We start from the raw sequence: 16,869 nt of genomic DNA, 5'->3' as shown, positions 1-16,869 counted from the left end.
TAAATCAGCCAAATGGACCATATGTTTTGCCAGACTCTATAGAAAGTGATAATGTGCTGGCACTGTTCCTTTGTCCTGTCCCTAAAACACCAGACCCATGACAGAGCTGCCACACAGAAATAGAAGAGCTGCCTGGAGTAAGAAGTTGCATGGAGTTTAACATGCTCTGACCCCTTAATCTGCCAGTTCTCTGCCTTCCCATTTTACTACTTCAATGACATGAGAGAATTTTTCAAAGAAAATAAAGCTGCTAGAAGATAAATGTGAGTTACAACCAGCCCAGTTCATGGCCGTTTTTTCAGCATTCTGCCTCATTTCTGGGATGTTCTGCCCCTTGGGGATGACAAGATGTACTGAAATCCATCTTTTTTTTTTTTTTTTTTAACACCAGCAAAACCTTCTCTTCTTTCAACTGTAACTCATGGTTGCAGGTGCTCTGTGGTATAAGACCACACTGCAGTGTGAGGAGAAGGAAGGTGCAGAGGACAGGCAGTAGTATAGGTGTCAGGACAGCTGAAATGCAGGCCCAGGGCCCCAAAGCTTGGTTAAGTCCCCTGCTGTCACTGACCTACACCCTCCATGGGAGTTTAGTGTATAAATGCCCATTGGTCTGGTCTGCAGCCTTTGTCATGGGCTGACAGTACAACCTCAGACCTCTTCACTCAGTATTGCTTCCAGAACTCACTACTTCTCTGAGGAATCTCAATATCCAAGCAATAATCTGGAAACCTTTGAGGGGTCTGGATTTTCAGGAAGAGACCTTTAGTATTTACTGAAAGTTGGGGTGTGAATGGTGTCTTCTTTTGGGCGTCTGCAAGTTTGAACATACAAACTCATAAGTCCGTCTGGAAAATTTTCTTGTTTTTCTATATATTAGCTCTACGTCAGTAACATGCTGCTACAGTGAGAATAAATCTGTTTATATTCATGAAGCATTCAGATACTGAAAATAAAAGAAGTGATCAGCTAAACAGGGAGAGTCTAGGAGGAGAGGGAGAGGAATGCACTATGAACTTGCAGGGTCTGAAAGAATCCATAATCTACTGCTTGGTCTGAAACTGTGTTGCTTGTTTTTGGTTTCCTTTTGGTTTTTTCCACAAAATAATTTTAACTTCTGCTTTTCTATAATATTTTGAGCTTGATTTTATTTTCTAATTTATTTTAAGTAAAATTCTTATTTTCCATTCTGCCCCCTACATAAATGAAGCATTAACTTTTGAGTCAGTAAATTGATGGTTGGATTAAAGGCATTGATTGGCTTTGTAGCACAACCAGCATATCTGTAGGTAACACTGAATGAGAAGATTGTATAAATGTAATACACAAAAGTCTAGGAAAGCTACAATTGTGATCAGGAAATTAAGGGACTGGAACACAGCAGTAGGTGAAAAGATAACCTAACACATGTCATCTGGTGGAAGATGATCAAAAGAAAGCATTGATATCAAGAGCAGTGTAGCATTAGGCAGTTTCTGGCAGTGTTACTAAGACTTCTCATTCCAGAACAGAGAGCAAATAGTACTTCAGAATGTTTTGTTGAGAATGGCTCCAACCTACTCACATTAGGTGTAAGCACTTTACTACCAGATAAATGTAGACAAATTTATGGAAATCTCAATATAGGGCAGCAGCAAGTTGGGGCCATTACTGAGGATGACTTTTATTAAATTAGTAAAGTGTGTTATAAAACTTAGGGTAAGATGACAGTAATTGGAACTGTAAATGACAGAAGTAGAAGTTTGTATGATGGGTGGTACAAAAGAATGATTATTGCTGAATAGGGTAAAATTTGCTGAAAGGAAGGAAAATTACTTTTAGACTGAACATAATAAAACCTTTTATGGCACTGCAATGTATCAGGTTATACAAGAACACACAAGGTATGTTATAGTGGAGGAATAGTACAAAATGTAACAGTAGAATCATTTAAAAGCTGCCTGGAACAATTTTTAGCAAGAAAGAGTCACACAAGTTGGAGGTGTAATAGATATTGTCAGGTGTGGTTTGCTGTACTTTTGAGTCTTTTGACATATTTCCTGGTTCCAGTGTGCACAGAGGCACAAAAAACCCCCCAGTATGCTTCATCTAACTCTGCAGAGAAAAGCTCATAGCATGGGTAAGAGCCTCCACCCATTAAACAACGTTTATTGTCACTGTGGCTGAGCAACGCAGAGCTGCGATAGCTTGAACGGGTAGCCTGACATCCCCTTTCCAAAGGAGGAATCTTGGAGCAGTGCAGAGTCTGTTTGCCAGACTGCCACTCCTTAATCCTGGAGCGGGAACCAGGCCAGGGAGAGGAGATGTGATCTGAAAGCCATAGCATGCTGCTAATTTCCTGCTATTGCAAACCCTGTGGGGAATCCCAAACCCAGCATAGGCTGGAACAGCCTTGGATCAGGCTCCTGTTCTTCAGAGGTAGACTGCAGCAATATATACAACACTCATTGCCAGCAATTCACTAAGCACTGCATCTGGAGCTTTATTTCAGAAGCAGATTGAAATTATTTTAATTAAAAGCAGGACTGACTTTGTGATGGAATAGCCCAGACCTATGCATTGACAGATATCAGTTGATTTCATGCACTCATCCAAAAAGACTGTAGCATGCCAACTTCAGAAAGGAGGTGCTTTTGCCCTCCTTTCTGAAATCAGTGCTGTTTGAAGATACAGTTCTGTAAAACCTGTATTGTGTTTTTCAGGGGGTACATTGCATTTTGGGACAAAATTTTTTCTCATTAACATTTTCAAGAGGTTTAACTAGTCATAGATAAAAAGTGGTATAAGAGAACTTTACAGGGTTGCATATAGAGAATTTTACAGGGTTGCACATAAGATTTCAAACACTGCTCATGAATGGAAAGAAATAAATGGAAAGAAATGGAAAGAAATAAAACGTTTATCTCCATGTTTCTCAGGCAATAAGTCCATATATAGACTTGAGTCCAGAGAACTATGGCATAGGTGTGCCCTACACAGACTAGAGAATGCCTGTAAAGATAATGAGTGGCTGAAAATTTGCAGTGTATCCATTAAAGGCCCAGCACGTCACATGCATTCTGGAGCTGGTAAGTGATGCTCATCATCTAAAAATACAAAATACTATCATATTCTGCTCCACAAAAAACCACAAGCTGACATCTAGAAGCTTGGGACATGAAACTGTTTCAGAAATACATGAAGGTTCATTCCCTTTGACCTGGGGAGGGACATGAAATGCTAAACTGAGCACTGTCTTCTGTATCTGATTGGAGATGATTTGAAAGACTACAAATTGTAGAATGCTAGTCATGCTAAGAATTTGCTAGGCCCTCTTCTATCCTGCAGACTGTGCCTTCTGAAATGGAACTGCTCCCTTGCATGACTCAGTATGACCTGAGACCTTGTGGCAAGAAGAGTTAATAAAAGAATGTACTATAAAGAAAAAAAATGTAAATTAACTTTCCACTACAGCAGGCCCACATGATGGAAAATTCACTGGGATGTACCTTCTAGAGAGTAAAAGCAGGAGTTTTGCTCCAGGAATAATCACAGAGATTAAATGTTCCTGCTGGTTGGGAACATTGACTCTTCTCTTTGTTTATTTATTTACTTTTCATTTTTTTAATTACCCAAAGAGAACATAGAGGTTTTTTTTCAGGGCAGGCCACTTGAAAATGAACTGTTTGGCTTGGGAATGTTCAGTGTGAACATGTGTCTTTCTGAGCTTTCAGGGATAATGTGAGAGCTGGTGGGACTGCCTGTGACACTGCTCATGTGGCCAGTCTGGTCAGCTTGTAGCACTAGTCAGGAATTTCTGAGTTCTGGTGTAAGGAAGGTAGGCTTACCTTGGAGATCTGGGGACAAATGTGTGCAGGTCTGTATGTGTGAGTAGTGCAGTCTGCTTCTGTGTTTGTTCAGCATCCAATGAAATGGTTCACCAACCTCAACAGTTGCTACTAAATTAAGCAGAGATTCACATTTTAGTTATTTTCTCTTAACTACCTCCAGGGGAGAATTCAAAGTGCAGTCAATTTCTGTTGCCTTCACAGGCACCCAATTCTCCCAATCATTCTGATTTCCTGGCATAAAAAAGATCTGGGCACACTGAAGATAGCAAGAAGACCTCTTAAGGCAAGACCTCTGAAGAGAGCAAAGGATCTCTGTGGTGGTTAGAGGGTGGCAGCACATGTCATACAAGAAGAGGCTGAGAGAACTGGACTTAACCTGCCTTCAGTACATGAGGCTTATGATGGAATTGTACTGCTTGCTGCCTTCCACTGTCTAATGTAATTGTGTAGAGAAGATGAAGCCAGATCTATCTCAGAGATGATATGGACAGGAATGGGCAAAACTTGCAACATGGGAAATTCTTATTAGCTATCAGGAGAAATGTTATCACAGTGAAGGTGGTCAAACACTAAAGGTTGGACCCTTGGAGAAACTCAAACCTCAACTGGAAAAGGTCCTGAGCAGCTTGACTGAATTGTCCCTGCTTTGAGTAAAGGCTGAGACCAGATGACTTACAGAAGCCAACTTCAACATGCCTTGTTCCATGGCTCTGAAACTGCAGTGCGTGAAGTGCAGTAGCCTGTGTCTGATACCGGTTCAAGCCTGTAATATCTTGAAGGCTCCCATAAAATGAAAGTGATAGTCTCTCTGTCATATGGATTATGAGTTTTAGCACTGATTTTAAAGTGTTGTAAGATCTTTGAATGGAGTGAGGTGCTTTTATGTTTGCTTTGGAGGCTCTGTAGAGCTGACCAGTTAAGTGACTCAAAACTCGCATCACAACCCCAGGGTCTGCTGTGAGAATTAGAGGTCCTTTTTAAGAAGGGAGACCTTCAGATCTCTGCCCACAGCAGCAACTCCTGCTGACTGCTCCAGAAGCTGTCATGATTGACTAAAGAGAGTGTTAGGCTTGCAACTAAGGGCATTGGGGACCTTATCAGGGGAGAAAATTGTTTTTCATATTTCATCTGAGTTTCAAATCTGTCCATGTGTCAGCATGTTTTATAACAATCTCAAAAGTGCCACAAAGCTAAGGTAATTCTTGTATAAATGTTAGGACCTTTTGGGCTCTTTTATAAGCAAAGAATGGGTAGTGGAATAAAGCCAGTGGAGAAGAAAAATCTCTGCAAATACTGGCTTCCAGACTCAGACAGCTGTGTCCTCATTACTCTTAATAGCAAAGAGCTATGAATGTTGGGCAACATTCCCCCCTGAGTGTATACATAGCAAGCCATCTATTTATTTATTTCAGTGGTGGTGATCATTGGAAAATGCCTATAAGCCCTGCTCAAATAACTGGCTTTAACTCAGATTTGGCATTCATTGCTTTATAATGCTTGAACCACATTTTCTTGCAATGTTCCAAAAATTGCCGCCAGCCAACTGAGTTGCAAACTGTCCTGGATAAATGAAAACTGTGTGGATATGGGAGGTTTACTTTGTTCCAATTAGTGTGTGATGTGAATGTCTACTGGCAGCTTTCCTGCTCTCCTTACTCTGAGTTCATGGCTCCCTGGAAAAAGAGGTGTTTCATCTCAGAGGGCTTTTTCACTCTCTCCCTCTCTCTCTCTCTCTCTCTCTATCTCTCTCTCTCTCTCTCTCTCTCTCTCTCAGTAGCCCCTTTCAGTTACTTGTAGAGCCTAAATTAAGACAGAAAATTTCTAGATTTGGGACATTCTGATATAGCAAGATCTCAAAGGGGATGTGCTGAGCCTTTCGAGGCAGAAAGTTGTGTTTTGTTTAGCCCAAGAACTGCCAGTTTTGAGCAGGACCATGACCAGGTTCTAGATGGTCGCAAAACTCCCAAGCAGGACAAGATGTAAGGCTGAAACTGCATAAAAGAAAATTTCTAATAAAAGTTACCTAACATTTGCAGGAGTCCTGTCCCCCACCTGTCAATCAATAAATCAATTGAGATAAGGGCAGATCTTCTTCCTCTGTATTGATCCTGTCATAAAACAGAAGTCTTGATCTGGATGGTCTTGACTGAATTTTCTCTCCATGAGACTGGAGATTCATTTCACTGAAAAACTGAGAAAAAAAATTCTACATTTCTGCTAACTGTTTCTACTTCACTATAGGAACTTTGAGACACACATTCTGCAAGCCAGGCTCTTTTCCCCGGTTTAATGGCTATGTTAAGGGAGTAAGGTGTTAGCCTCTTGGACAGAGTCAAAGTGCCCATTATATGTGTGTTTGACTCATGCAGCTTCATGTGACATGAGGCTATCTACAGCCATGCCACCTCCAGCTGGTAACTCCTTGTGTGCTCAAGCCAAGCAGTTTTGAATCCAGTCCTTTGCTGAATGAGATGCTGGTGATTATTGCTGAAGCTTTTGTGAGAGATCAGTTAGTGACAAATCCCATACAAGGGATCTCTATCATAATATCCCATGACAGAGATCCCTTGTTGTCCTCTTTTCATATATGTACATATTGCTCACCTAGTATCTCACTTGTTTTTTGAGTTGTTTGCACACCACGCTTGATGTTGCACATCCAAAGTGGCTGCATTTTAGTGGAAGAAGCAGCCCTTCCAATAAAAGTTTCTGTTATAACCTGCAGGTGGGTATTTGCATCCCATTGTTTTCATTGTGGCTTTAGTTTCTGGATCCATTTGGATCAATTTCTTCTGCCATATTAAAAGTCAGACTGTTCTCTACTTTACTAGTTATTATGGTTTATTCACAGTCCCAGACCTCTCTAGCCTGCCAAAACACTTGGAAAAGGAGCTCTTAATGACTCAGTTAAAATGTACGGTCAAGAAGTTCACTTATTAGAGGAAATGTAAACTGACCACCAATTGGCTAAACCAGCTGGCTGGACTATTTGTGCTTGAGATTTCTCAAAGCTCCCCAGGGAACAAAAGGGGGAAGAGCAGTTCTCTGCTTTTAGTTCTCTCATGTTCTGTACCTAACAGAAAAGTCTTTGAAAAAAATTGTTGGAGGAGAAACCAATAGCATTTGACTGACGTGTTTAAAAGCTTTATAAATAATGCTTTAAACACCTATATTTTTGATATAGTCTTTCTTTCAGGGTCTTTTTTAACTAACCCATAGTAATGCAGAGAAAATATACAATTCAGCCATAGAAAACTCATTTCTTCACTATTAATAGTTCTACACTTCTTCTGTAAAATTTTATAAGCCTTTTTTAGAGATTCTTGCATGAGACTATGTCACATCATGCAACAAACTGATGATTGTAAGGATCTTTTTTATTATTTCTGAGTGTGCATTTCCTGGCTCTGACTGCACATTTTTGGTTTCCATTGCAATAGAAAGTGCTACTTAGATAACCTCCCAGCAGCTGGGAGCATTCTTAATAAAAGCTCACTGGCTCCTCTTACCACTCTACCAGCAGATCACAGTGTAGCATATGGTCATACAAAATAAGTAATTTTGAGAAACCACAATAACACTTCATTTATTCAGCTGAAAAATCTATTTCCTGATGATGAAGATAAAACCATATTGAGCAAAACTTCTTTGTGCCTCCTAATTCAGCAGGTTCAGTGTCATCAGTGGAATGGCAATGTGTCTACCTCACTTCTGCAGGGTACTTGGGTCACTCTTGTTCTGCTATACTGCAGCTATTTAACAGAGAATAAGTGAGATTCCCAAATCACATGCACTGATCATGCATGTGCAGAATCTGCAGCAGGAAATCATGAATCAAGAGAATACAGTTATGTTCCAGCCCATGGAGTTTCCATCTTTAAGCAAAGCTCTTGGTTGAAATTAGTAGCTTTTTTTTTTTTTTTTGATCCCAGAGTCAGCATTTGACTGAGTGTGCATTTGTGCAGAAGCTCTCATGGGACACCAGAAATAGTCCACACAAGTGGCTGTGATCTTGTATCAAGAGAGAGCCCTGGGATTTGGTGGGAGTGAGGATCTGTGGTCATGCAGGTGATGCCAAGTGTATGAACCACGCACAGGTCTGCTCTGAGCAGAGAGGGGAGAGGCTGCTGGCCTTTTAGTCCCCTTGCTATGCACTTCTTTGCATGGCTGTCCTGTAAATCTCAGCCACAAAAGCAGGACTAGAACAGTGTTCAAAGAGCAAAGTCTTTCACAGTTTAGCTGTTGTTTATCATCTTTGAGTAATGTGAAAAGTGCGCTCGCTAAGGAAAGGCTCAGATAGCTGGCAGGAGACCTAGAACCTGTGACACATGTTGTGCAATTTTCATACCAGGCAGAGGGAGCAGAATTACAGATTCATGCCTCACACTTATTTAGTATCATTTCCAGACTGACCCTCTGTGTGAAAAAACTCACTTTAATCCTTGTTTAGCCATCAGCCAATAACCTAATGCATATGGGATGCAGATAGAAAATTAATTCAGCAATCAATGGCCAGTCCTCAGACAGTGAAATATGCAATTAAACAGGTGTTTAGGGAGTTGATCTTGGATTGTGTCCAAGCTCAGCGGGGTCAGCTGTCCTTGGAAAAAACACTGACCCCACACAGCAGCAGTTTGAATTTGGCTTCAGTCTGCACTTTAGGAATGTGGCATTGTTATTTCTTCCCTTTTCTTATCAAATGTAATTATCTTGAGAAAAAAAAAAAGTATTGAGAAAACATGTGATTTCACTGAGTAAAAATCTACTACTGAGGAAATTATTTTTCAGTGTCCAAATAAGGAGTGGGGGAAAAGTTTGGGGAAAGCACTCTGTTCCAAGTAATCTTGGACCTGATACCCATGTTACTGAGCTCGGATGTTTAGTCCTGGCCTGCAATTATGCCTATAAAAAACAGACATCCAATCTTTGTATTATTTTAAAATGGAGCCCTGAGGGTTATAAATGACTGAATGAGCTTTAGTGTTTGAGCAGACAGAGATTCTGGAACGAGCTGTCAGCTTTGAGCCTCTCTTCCAGATCATTGCATCTTAAGAGCTGGGTTAGCTCCTGGGGTTGTGACAGTAAAACAGTGGGACTAGAAGGCAGACAGAATAAAATAAAGACATAGGGCCCCAAAATCACCCACACCTCCTTGTAAAAGGGGCAAGAAGATTTTCCATGGTAAATGTTTTCCAGTCTGCAAGACCTGTGCTCTCACAACTGTCAAATTAATCTCCAGTATTACTGTGTTGAACACCATGATGCTAGCGGCTCTCAAATAATCCTGATGGCAAAAGCATATCCACTTTTGTCAATGGCTGACCAAAAGAAGGAAAAGCAGCCTTAGCTACTACTGTGACCCACAGAAATTCATAGCATGATTATCAGAATTCATTACTTAAGAAAGGAAGTCATGCATGCTAAATATGTTCCAAAGAGAACAAAATGTAACAGTCCATCTGTGAAACAGCACACATTGCCAAAAGCATATTGTCTTGGAAATCTGCTGTCCACGTTGGCTTCCCCCTTCATCAGAGAGTCCAAGCAAAGTTTCACTTCTGATTGTCATAGTGTCCAAGAGCGTGGTCCTATCTCAGAGAGGATAAGCCCACATCCTTCTGTGACAGCTCTCTGCTAGTGCTGTTATTCCACTGCCAGCCTGCTGGGAGAGGAGCTGCCGTGGGGGAGTGGATGGTCACAGTGCCCCAAGCACAGACCATGCCTGTGGACGGATGAGCACAGATCCCACCACTCAACACCACTGGATGGACTGAAGGACAATAGCCTCCCTTGTTCCTATTGGGGCAGGAGCAAATCATCTCCTTGGGATGGAACTCCCATGGTAAACTTTCCACTCTGTGCATTTATTCTGTCATGCGATATTTAACCACATGCCCATAAAGTACCAAGGTTTTTTTTGTCCTTTAAAAGTAGCTTTTTGTCAAGAAAATATTTTCCTGCCTGAAGAGCTCTGAAAGGTCTCTGAATTGATGAGTTGATCTTAAGGACTTTGTTTCCTTCTGTATTCTTTAGTGCATGAAGTCCTGTTTATGCACAATCCTCCTTTTTTCTGAGCAGAAGAAAGGAAGTGTCTTTGCTTACAGTGTTTGAACCACACCTTCCAAAGAGCAGGTGCTCCCAGTTCCTAAATACCTCTGCTCCTTCTCCTGTTGTCTGCTGGCTTCTTTCCCTGGCTGTCCACCTCATAAAGTTACTTAGATTGCTGAAAAATCTACTACTTCCTGCAAGAGCACATCCTCTAACCTGCGGTTTAGTCCTCTTGAGGCTCTTCGATTCAATGAATTGTCTGTGGTAATAACCTGGAGCAATCACTCTGTGTGTACTGAAAGGAAGGTGGTTGGCATGCCCAACCTATTTAGGCTGATGACAACATCTTCTACCACAAAAAAATGTTATTAACATTTTCTATGTTTTCCACATATTTCTGAAGTTCCTAAAAGTATTAGAGGTACAATTTATCTCACCAAAAATCATTTTTATTGATTAAACTACAAATAAAAAAAAATTTTAAAGCGTATGCATACATTTAAATATTTACAATGGAAAAATCATTTGGAAGAACTTTTCAAATTCCTATTCTCATTTTCAGTACTTTCACTGGCCCAGTTAGATTTCCTAATGGCCTAGGAAATGAGGAAATGGAAAATGAGGTAAGGCAAACAGAAAATCTCAGGTATGATGGTTATGGATACAGACAAAAATAACTAAACATTGAAAGGTGTTAAATTATTCAGTGAATACTTTAAGACACCACTTTGACCACATGATCTCTCTTTTTTGTGACCGAGGACACAGAACCTTACCCATCAAATGGTGTTTTGAAGACACAGTTTTTTGCTACAGCTTGTTTGAAAGAATAAATACCATTGAGGTATAAGACCCTAAAGAACGGGAACAATCTTTAGCACCCTAGTTTTTTTCGTATGTAATTTCATAGCAATACTCACAGTCCTACCTGTAAGGGTAAGAAGAGGTGTGAAAGCCAGATAATTATTTCAATTTGCTAGTGACTGCATCAATAATTCTCTTTCTGTTTCAGTAACTACTGGAAAATTTGAGGTTCTATGCACCATCTAGCATGTGTTTTATTGTTTTTCAGATGCTTAATCAGAAGCACTAAAGCATGTGTCTTATTTTTATTTTGAATTTGTCTTCTAAACACTGAATTATATCTCTTTGTCTTTTGCTTTAGTGACCATCTCCAGATGAGAACATAGTTTCCATGAAGGTGCTTACAGGCAAATATACCTTGAACCTTTTCTTAAATAGATTACTAAATGGAGCTTTATCTTGCTCTAAGATAAATTTTTGTGGCTTGGAACAACTCTTTGGAATCTTTTAGTATCTCTTTGCAATACCATTTTTTGAAGTGTTGACACCAGAAATGTATTTCAGTAATTATTGCACTAATGCAATGTACAGTGGTAAGAACAATTTCCTGTGTCTACTCAGTGTTCTCATAGTAATGCTTGTCTTTTCAGAAACATGATGTCAGGAAAAGTTCATGTTCAAGTGACTACCTGTAACAACCCCAGAGTTATTTTTTGACCTACGTTTTTTACTGTTGATACATGATCTTGCATTTGTCTGTCTTGAAAAGCACTTCCAAATGTGCCCACCATACCTAGCGAAATACTTTCATATAAGACTTCATTTCACATTGTAGTTCTTTACTGCACCAGCTTGTGATCCTCTGCATTTTACCACAAATGTGGAAAACAGTGGGGCAAAACCAGATCCTCAGTATTCTCCATTTATGATTCTCTCTTGAGATTATTGAACTCCTAGTCTTAGTCTCTTTGGTTTAAAAAGTACTGAATATATCTGGTCTTAATTCAAAGGGTTAGAGTGTTGGTTTTCTTTTTATGCTGTGATTTCTTGCAGTATTATTAATACAAATAAGAGTGGTCTCAGTCCTTCATTCCTGGTGAACATGAGTCAGTACCATAAAAAGACCTCCTGATAAGAATTTCCTCCCTGGTGAGATGCAGTGTTGTGCTGCAGTTTCACATCTAGTTTTCCTTTCTATATTAATATGTTGCTCCATTTTTTGCGCATGCATGGCTTTTAAATGATTTCTTTTTTCTTTAATTTATGAGCCGTGAATTAAAAATTCCATTCATTGTTCTATGAAGTGGCTAAATTCTAAAGAATCTACTAATATCTATTAATATTAGCTTTTACAGATAATAAAACATTAAGGCAGTAATTTGCATGCTAAACACTATTAGTTCACATGTTTATTTTGACATTGTAAATGATATCTATCCAGTCACCAGGCATTCTGCCATCCATTAAAAATACAATTTGTACCAATAAAAACAAAGCATCAGCACATCACATCCTACAAAAGGCAGGCAGCCAGCCAGAAATTTAAAAAAACTTTCTCCACCCTTGCAATCCCCAGATGAAATCCCATTGCCCCAGCCACCTCACCTCTTGTCAAAATGTCAAGTAAAGACAACATCACACCCCAGAACTGCTAAACCAAACCACCACAGCCATAATTTTTTAAGGCAGACATACTGATCTAAAGAGAGAGGGATGTGGTTAATTTGAAGTGTTCAGGCTTCAGCTCTTTCAGCCATGTTTCCTTACAAAGGGATATGGAGATGCCATCTACCTATTCTCTCTTTCTGTCAGTAGCCCAAAGATGCTTAAATCTCATGGCTCGGAGCCATGAGGCTCTGTTCATTGTAGGTGGTATTTCTTAGCAGGCAGAGAGCAGTGTTCTGGACCGGCCATGTGGTTGTTCTCTGTATTCATCTGGGAAGTAACAAAGTAAATCGTTCCCACTTCAAGTCAGATTTTAATTTGTCTGGAATCCTGCCTGAACTTCTGCCTTTGGAATTAGCTGTGAGAGCAGTAATGAGAATACAGCAACTGGAAAGATGGATAAGAGAAGTGAATACAACAACTGGAAGGATGGGTGAGAGAATATAGATGACCACTAATTTAATAGCACACAGCAGGATACTCAAGAGCTGAAACAACTAGGACCAGCTTTGGCCAAACAAGAGAAGTTTTGAACAGTGATCCATCTATCCTGCCTTGGTTCTCTAATGTGCTTACAAAGTGCTGAACAACTGCTCTCTCAAAGGAGTCACCCAGAGTCACTAGTCATTTAGAAAAATCTGAATTTGTTCAAAATTATTAGGTATGACAACCTTTGACATCCTCACTTTTTTCATATGTGATTTCACAGCACCACTCACAGTCCTGTCTGTCAGGGTAAGAAGAGGTATGAAAGGCAGATAACTCTTTTACCTTGCCATAGACAGCATCAATAATTCTCTTCCTGCTTCAGTAACTACTGGAATTTTTGAGGTTCCATGCAACATTAGGGTAGAACAACAACATTCTGAGTACCGTAGAATTTAACTGAAAGAAACTTTTATGCTTCTGAGGTCCTATAGTAGAACATAATGCTTTCAGAATGATGGTTAATATTTTATTTTAGGTCTCACTAGCCAATGTAGAGTCTGCATAAAATTTCTGAAAAAGTGGTATCTTGAAGTGTTCATATAATAGGGGTAGGTTGTACATGAGAGACTACAAGACAGAAAGGTCTGTCACCTGCTCCTGTTTCTGTTTTGTTAAATGGACACAGGCTTGTCCTTTAATTCCTTAATCTTGAATTTCCTTGTTAAAATCCAGGTGCACTGGTGTTTATCACCAAGCGGGATATTGCAGGGTTTTGTAGTCCACTTTGATTTGTATTAGGTTTGGAAGGCATCAAATACAAACAGACTCACTGTGAACAGGTTTTGTACATAAGAGGGTAAGCCCTGTCCTGAAGAGTTTTAAGTACTAAACAGTGAGGGAGAGTGGATTATGGCAGGGATAATGGATTTTTATGCATTTTGTAATCCCTGCTTTTCAAATAGGAAGCAGGGTGATGGAAGATAAAAAGCAAGGAAGAGTTCCCAAAAGATAAATTCTCAGCCCATGAGCTACAGTGTGGTCAGTGTAGCTGCGCTGGCTCCTTGTCCTGCACAGTAACCACCAGCTACTTTAGTCTATCTTCACTGAGGACAATCTAATTTGTATTTCCTTCCCAGTCCACCTCAAGGCAATTCTTCTTTGTTGCCACATACTGAGTCATCTAGCCAAAATCACATGAGATATCCCTTAACAGTAGCTATTATGAAAGACTAGACTTGTTGTTTGGATGCAGGTAAGATTTTCTAAGGATCTTGGTGATGAAAGATACTAAAAGCAGGTTTGGTATAATAAAAACCATCATTGGATTATCAGTGATGGGTGACAGCATTTGATGCTTTCATGGCATTGATGCTGGGATCATCAAATATCACAATTTATTAACATCTTGAATGGAGGGCAGTGGGGTTTCTCGGGTTTCATGCCCCCCTTTAATAACTCTTCTGCTCTCCAACTGATTAGACTTTACTTTGGGGCCCAGATAACAACTCATTGCAATATTTCTGTCCATGGTGAAGACTGTGACATAAATTGTGCTGTGTCAGACACACTCTTCCAAACTTCAGGAAAATGCTCCTCAGGGATTTCTTAGCCACATGTGCTTTCCTTGCATTGAGTAGGGCTTACAGTTTTTTATTCTCTGAATTTGTCTTATCTGCTTTGAACCTACAAAACTATTGAAAATCTTTTATCATGTGCAATTAGCTTCCTGAGTTATTGTTTATGACCCATCACAGAGGCAGAGGTAGTACAAATGGGCTTTGAACTCCCACAGCATGAAGACACCTAAGATTTATGCTTGAATGGGACAGAATAAGCTGTGCAACCAGACAAAGAAATTATTCATGCCTTATTGATGGATTGTCATGTTCCACTTGCAACCTCTTGCAATTTTCCATTCAAACAAAAATGCCCTGGAAGTATTTTAATATAACTTCTATGTCTATCCATTATAGATAATCTCTTGAAGTTCTATGGCTAGTTTTCACTCCAATGGAAATAATCTGGGATTGTTTGGTTTGGTTTTTTTTGTTTTCCCTGCCAAATGTCTAGTTTTGACTTTACCAACCACATCTGCTCTTACTGTAGGCTTCACTGTGCAAACGGGCTGGGTAAGATACCCTATGTCTCCCAGGTCTGATATCCTTCAAGAAGATACCTAATGTCTGGCCAATTGTTGCACCAATAGTTTTTTCAGTGCACAAATATCTGCTCCCGCTTAGTGAGCCCATATAATGTGGATAATACAGGGCAGACAGCTTGGGATTATACTACCTATTTCAACTGTGAAGGCTGATTGCCAAAAATACTTTATTTGATTGTATTGGCTGTGTCAGTAAGAATTTAATGGCACCTCATGGTAAGGGACAATCTTAGAGAACGCCAGACACGAAATACAGAACTGGTGTGTGTGCTCAGGCCCAATCAAAAAGATTTGCTGCTACCAGTAAAGCTATTTACACCTGTTAATTGCATAAAACTTCTTTAGTGAAGTCACTAAGGTGCTGTTCAGTGCAAAATGTGAGGAGCCAAGGTACTTGGCTTCAACTTCTGCATAGACAACTTCAGGATCATCAGATCCACAAGAGATTCAGATCAGATTCTGCCAGAGTTTGTGGCAGAAACTCCACAGGAGGCCCCCATCGTAAAAAATGTTGCATTCAAATGGAAATATGCTTCCGAATACCACCACAAAAGGTGAACACTGGGGGTAAGCAAATAAATATGCTAGTTATAAAGCAAATGGAAGAGGATCAATGTTTTACTTCTCTAGAGTGGAGCTCAAGCAGCTGCCAAAAGGATGATTTAGGAACAAAACCAACCCCATAGCCACCTGTTGCTTTAAGTGAAAGAGGTTGTACCCCTGCAAGAAAAATGCCCCCCAAAAGAGTAGAGGATCTGATGTCTTCAAACTGTCTTGCTACCATTTGTGGTGAGACTATGACCCTCATTTTGTTTTCACTTTGCTTCACCTATTAATATTACTGGAAGCAGGGAACATGGAAAATGAAAATCTCCTTTTTAAGCTGAGTGCAGACTAGAAAACGCAGAATTGGCCAGATCCCAAGGTACCACTCCTAAAACAATAAGCAAGCATGACAAATAGAAAGCTTTTTCATTTAGAAAACATTAATGTCATTGTTATTAAATTTATGGTCAGATAAAATCTCTGTTCAGATACTACCAATTATGTGTGATATGCTATGAAGGGAGGATCCAAATTTTTTAGCTCAATCGCAGAAGCACTAGCTGAACTGAACAACATATTTATGGACCTATATAGTCTAGACTTGTTATCTTACCCGTTTCCCACTTCCCATTTCGCCAGTCTTCATCTGGCCAATAAATACATGGGAACCGAATTCTGACAGAGTTAATTACCTCTAATTGTGCCCCACTTGTTATCTTACCAGCTTTGACTCACCATAAATTTATCCAGTACAGATGCTGGCAAGATAAGAACCCTAGACTCCCTCCATATGTATAATATGTATGTATTTATTTATGTATCTGAACATGTTAGATATGCTGCTGTGGTAGACTGGATCAGTTATTTCACGACTGCTAGGATTGTACAGATGACTGGCTGTGCTGGCTGCCTGGGGGCAGATACAGAGAGGAATTCCTGCTCTCTGCTGCCTGCTCCAGCCCAGGGCATTGGTGAGATACTTTCAGTCATGACCTAACAAAGTCTGGGTTAATAAGAACCAGGGGAGGATCAAGGGAGTAGCATTGCTAGGATGACATAGTGCTTCAGCAAAGGCCAGTGCACAGTATGCTGGAATGAAAAATAGTTTAGGTATCAATAAATAAAACATAAAAATTTAGGTTGGCTGGGAAAATGACACAATTTATCTTTTGGCATTTCTATTTCTGACATCTAGAGGCAAACCTGACGCCTGAAACATCAGGAAAGATATTGAACAAGGCGTGATTCAAAATGAATTTCTGACTCTGAAAGGCAAAGGCATTTTTAATCAGTTAGGTTCCATGGTCCTGGCTTATATAAATGTAAGAATGCTATTCACCTCCTTTGAAAAAATAAAAAAAAAAAAAAAAAAGGGGAAAAAAAAAACCC

General features: G+C 39.8%; 1 protein-coding gene across 1 annotated transcript in view; it reads left to right on the top strand.

Annotated features, from left to right (window-relative positions):
- Positions 1-16,869, top strand: part of FBLN5 (fibulin 5) — a 45,965-nt gene that overhangs the window by 14,857 nt on the left and 14,239 nt on the right. The window lies entirely within an intron of this gene.

The sequence above is a fragment of the Pyrgilauda ruficollis genome, unplaced genomic scaffold (assembly GCF_017590135.1).
Source record: "Pyrgilauda ruficollis isolate IOZ18807 unplaced genomic scaffold, ASM1759013v1 scaffold28, whole genome shotgun sequence".
Taxonomy (NCBI): Eukaryota; Metazoa; Chordata; class Aves; order Passeriformes; family Passeridae; genus Pyrgilauda; species Pyrgilauda ruficollis.
This window is presented reverse-complemented; position numbering and strand designations above follow the sequence as displayed.